Source organism: Cnephaeus nilssonii, assembly GCF_951640355.1.
Source record: "Cnephaeus nilssonii genome assembly, chromosome: 2".
NCBI classification, from domain to species: Eukaryota; Metazoa; Chordata; class Mammalia; order Chiroptera; family Vespertilionidae; genus Cnephaeus; species Cnephaeus nilssonii.
The window spans coordinates 42626513-42631889 of NC_137073.1; the positions used below are offsets into that span (position 1 = coordinate 42626513).

A 5377-nucleotide genomic window follows, 5' to 3' on the forward strand; every position below is an offset into this window, starting at 1 on the left:
ATGCCTTTATTTGGTTCTTTCATATTTCTGAGGCTTACTTTTCATCCACGAAATTAAAAATAGAAGTGAAAGTCATCTTTGTTTTTCTAATTAAACCCTCATTTCATTAAATTGGCTTTCACTGGCAGGACTTAAAGGCATAGCCTTCCGCTCATTATCACCAGCCTTTATAATTCCTGCCGTCATTACTTCTGTGGCAGATGACTGTGGTTTGTGCTTTGTTGTTGTTGTTTTTAAATCTATGTCCCTTACAGCTCTTTGGAAAGTGGCCATTGTTAACATGGAGGTTCTTCCATACTTCCAAGTTTATGTTTGCCAGATGCTCTAGAATAAATGGGTTATTCAAAACATATTGGAATCCTTTATGTGTTCTGCCATAGCTTAAGTTTTATATCCCAAAACCAATGAACTTAAATTTTTTTCTCCTTATGTATTTAAAAATTAGTCACAGGAGAGTCCCTTGCCTCCTGCGCCCCACCGCCTCCGCCTAGGTTCCCACCCGGGTGACTCACATGGGCACCGGCTCCTGGTCTCCCCCGCCGCCCACCAAGAACGCCAGCGGCCCAGCTGCCCACTTGCCTCGCTCTACATGGGCGATCTGCACCCCGAGGTGACCGAGGCTGTGCTCTCTAAGAAGTCCCCCCCCACCCCCCCGCCGCCGGGCCCACCCGATCTATCAACGTGTGCCGCGACGTGGCCAGGCCCTCGCTGGGCTGCGCCTACATCACCTTCCAGCATCAGCCGACGCGGCGCGGACACCGGACACATGAACTTGGAGGTTTTCAAAGGCCAACTGCATCGTGTGGCCCCAGCGAGACCCAGGATTTGGAAAGTCGGGTGTGGGCAGCATCTTCATGAAGAACCCGGAGGAGTCCATTGACAGCCAGGCCTTGGATGACACCTTCTCCACCTTTGGGAACATCCTGTCTTGCAAGGTGATATGTGAGGATCGTGGCTCCCGAGGCTTTGCCTTTGTCCATTTGGAGACCCGTGAGGCTGCGCAGCAGGCCATCAGCATTTTGAATGGGATGCGGCTGAAGGACCGCAAAGTCTTCCTTAGCCCCTCCAAGTCCTGACAGGAGCGGGAGGCGGAGCTGGGGCTCGGGCCGTGGGCTTCACCAACATCTATGTGAAGAACCCGCAGATGGACATAGACAAGCAGGTCCTGGAGGGGTCTCCTCCCAGTTTGGGAAGATGCTGAGTATGAAGGCGAGGAGCGACGACAGCGGCCACTCCCACGGCTTTGGCTTTGTCACCTTTGAGAAGCAGAAGGCTGTGAAGAACGGGAAGGCGGTTAGCAGGCAGCTGCTCTATGTGGGCCGTGCACAGGAGCGGCAGAGTGAGCTCAAGTGAAGGCTCCAGCAGATGAGGGAGATGGAGCAGGACCAGCTGAACCGTTATCAGGGCGTGAACTTGTATGTGAAGAACCTGGAGGACTCCTTGGGTACTGAGAGACAGGAAAGAGTTCTCTCCCTACGCAGTGATCACCAGTGCCAGTGTGATGACAGAGGGCAGCCAGGCCAGGGCTTGGTTTGTGTATCTTTCCTCTCCAGAAGAGGCAACGAAGGCTGTGACAGAGATGAACGGGGACATCCTGGGCACCGAGCCGCTGCACGTGGCGCTGGCTCAGCGCAAAGAGGAATGGAAGGCTATCTTGACCAACCCGTTCATGCAGCAGCGCCACTCCAATGTGTGGGCCCTGGATGGCCCCCTCTGGGACTCTTTCCAGCAGCCCTCCAGCTGCTTCCTGCCCACTGTGCCCCAGTTTCATGCTACACGCGCAGGGATAGGAGGCCTGGAGGGGGTGACAAGTGCAACTGGTGAGCACTTTGGTGAGCAGGCCTTGTTTCAGAGTCAAGAGCTTCCAGCATCATATCTCTGTCTTCCTGCAGTTCTCAGCACAGTTGCTGTTCTTCCGTCACACCCAGTTCTGAATCAAAAAAGTATTTTTAAATAACCATGACTTCCCCCTGCATTGCAGCGAGCCCTGATACTGCTTGTTGGTACCTGTCACCAGATCTCCCAACTGTACTCATCCAGCCAAGTTCACAGATGTGTTTAAAGAAGACCCCCCCACCACCACCAAAAAAAAATAATTAGTCACATACATTTGCAAGACTTTGTCTCCTGGTATATACAATGCTAGAGTCATTAACTCTAAAGTCCTGTAGGGTCCCCAGTCACCCAAGTGTCTGAGGCCTAGAGAAGGAAGGGGAGACGAATTGCCAAGCCACAGGAGAACACTGTGGGGGTCTCTGGGTTCTGGGGGCAAGATTAAAGGTTAAACCTACATATTAAGACTTTGTCTGTCTATATCAATGGTCCACCAACATCCACTATCAAACAAGCATCATGATTTTACAGTAAAAAGTTGTTGTTTACTATGAGATATTTTTGGTTACCAAAGCTCAATGTCTCTTTTTGGTAAAAATACATATACGTTTTGGTGATACTTTTCTTCATCAACAAGTTCTTTTTGTTATTACAGATGCTTATGTTACTGTCTTCTTAGCAAGTGCCAATAACTGTCAGAGAAGCATAGCCAAAAAAAGAGGGGGAACATACCTAGCCACTGGGCTCAGTAGGAGTCATAGAAGAGCATAGGTAGTTGTAGGTGCTGAATACAGTCTGAATGTGCCGGCAAGCTCCCAGATGAGGTAGCCTGTGTGTGCAATCGGGAGAACAGCAAGGGGACACAGGAGATAGCATCATGGCTCACCCAGCAGGGTGGCCACATTTTCAGAAACAGAGTAGGAACTAAAGGGCAAGTGGGATGCTTATACATAAGTAAATATTATAGCAGAGCTACCATTTTGGAATCGCCTACTAGAGTTCCTAAAAGCAAGTTTGGCTCCAGGGCAAGCTGAAAGAAGGGCACACAAACCAATGGAGGCATGGAGAAGGGCGTTTCTGTTACACACACACACACACACACACACACACACACTCTCTCTCTCTCCTCTTGAACAAGGCAGACTCTTGCCCTTTATCTTAATTCTCAGATTCCATCCATCTTAGCCCTAGAGTTGGAGAGGGTATGGGAAGTTTAAAAACATAAGCATTATTAAAAATGTTTGTAACCCAAAGTGAATTCATATGCAGCCACAACAACTGTCTTCTGACAGGTTAAATGGCTTAGGCCTTTTGTTGTTATTGGTGTTGAAAGCCAGGGCAAGGCTGTGTCTGCTGCCCAAGGTCACATGGACCCAGAGTGAGAAAGAGGAGCCACCATTTTGCATAACTAAGCATCTAAGTTTTAAAATACTCCTCCCAGAGAAGCTCTTTGCACCTTGCTTCTTCTACATGACTAATCCTATTGGTTGGCAGCAATAAAGTAAAAACCCATGGCTCTGAGTTTGCCCTAGACAGAACACATTGTCAAAATCGCAAACAAGAAAGGATTTTCCACAATCCCCCTGTAATTCAAAGTTGAATTGCATAATCTTTGCTGAATCTTTCAGAGAAAGAAAAATAGCATTTAAGAGGACAAGAACGCATTTTTTTCCTTATGGAAGTAATGTAAAAACAGATTTGGGATTTTATATTAGAGAGTGGGAGAGAATTGAAGTATTTGCCTTCTTTTAAGATGAGGTAACACAGAATCAAACTTTTTGATTTTTCAAAAAGTTAGTCCTAAATAAAAAATAGCAGCATATGCAAATAAACCTGCAATTGTTTAAAGTATCTATATATATAAAAGCCTAAGCAACCTTTATGACCAAACTACCAGAATGACCAGAACGACCGGTTGTTATGATGTGCACTGACCACCAGGGGGCAGATGCCCAACACAGGAGCTGCCCCCTGGTGGTCAGTGAGCTTCCACAGCCAATCTCCCGCGGCCGGCCAACCTCCCCTGGTCCCTCCCCTGGGCCGGCCCAGCCCCAATGGGCCCTGAATAGGGACAGGGACAGCCAGCCAACTTCCCGTGGCCCCTCCTCCTGGGTAGCCCAGCCCCAATTGGCCCTGATTGCTGGCCAGGCCAAGGGACCCCAACTGTGCATGAATTCATGCACCAGGCCTCTAGTATTTTCATATATTTCTAATTTTAATAAAAAGTATGCAAATTATGGTGGACTTAATTTTTTTACTTAATAGATAGGAAAATGTTATTCAAATGGTCCCTTTTCAAAGTCTGGCCTGTAGACTTGTAGCATTTAACTCCATCTGGGAGTGTGTGAGAAATGAAGAATCTTGGGCCTGTACATGGACATATGGATCAGAATCTGCATTTTAACAGATCCCTAGGTGATGCACATGTACATGGACGCTTTCTGAGGCACTGATCTAAATAAACCATTCACCAAAGGCAGGATCAAGTAGGCTTGGGAAAGCCACCCTTCCCTCCTGCAACTGCATAGGAACTTGCAAGAAAAGTAAAAAATTGTTGTGTTTGCTATGTAAATATAACATCAGAATGAGTCCCCTAAGTGCAGCCTTCAAACATTTGGAGCCACCTTCTATTTCTTTACTTCTGCACTTCTTTCTCTGAAACACTTCCTAGGGTAACAGTTCAGTTTTTGCACAGTTTCTTGGGTCTGTGACTTTGAATGCTTGAATAATTATGGAAATATAAAAGAAAAAAGGTAATACTGAGAAGTTTATAGGAAACAAAAATAAATAAGCAAAAGATAAGGCAGAAATACAAAAGAGCAAACATAGCATGAATTAGAGAAATAAATATCTCTCTACATGATTTACATTGAAAATAGATGTATTTTTAAAATATAAAAATTATGCAAGCTAATAGTTTTTCATAGTTTTTGCTAATTAAAAATGGTAAATTCTCAAAGAGCACATAAAAGCAGAAAACAGAGAATAATTATGTCCAGAAACATCATCATGAATAGACAAACTTCTTTTGTTCTTTTAGTAGCCAAGCATCCACTTACCCTCTCCAGGTAATAATAATACCACCTGTTTTCCTTTCGGGAGATTCCTCCTCTCTCTCCCTACCCCAGTGGTCAGCAAACTCATTAGTCAACAGAGTCAAATACCAATAGTACAACGACTGAAATTTCTTTTGAGAGCCAAATTTTTTAAACTTAAACTTCTTCTAACGCCACTTCTTCAAATTAGACTCGCCCAGGCCGTGGTATTTTGTGGAAGAGCCACACTCAAGGGGCCAAAGAGCTACATGTGGCTCAGGAGCCATGGTTTGCCGACCACTGCCCTTCCCAATCCAAATCTCAGGCTACAAACTGTAGGTATTATCCTGCGTTATCTGTGGGCATCATGGATGTATGGTGGACCACGTGATGCACAGGCCTAAGCCAATAGCAATCTTACATTCTCTAGAGCACAGAGTTGATTTTAGTATGGGCACATGTCCCAAGTCAAGTCAACCAGGCCCCATGAAACCAGAGTTTTAAACTGA

At 45.9% G+C, this 5377-nt stretch overlaps 1 pseudogene across 1 annotated transcript; it reads left to right on the top strand.

Annotated features, from left to right (window-relative positions):
• Positions 1 to 512: 512 nt before the first annotated feature.
• LOC307110649 (polyadenylate-binding protein 1-like) lies at positions 513 to 1957 on the top strand (annotated as a pseudogene). The gene has a single exon. The product of its transcript is annotated as a polyadenylate-binding protein 1-like (transcript).
• Positions 1958 to 5377: the final 3420 nt, after the last annotated feature.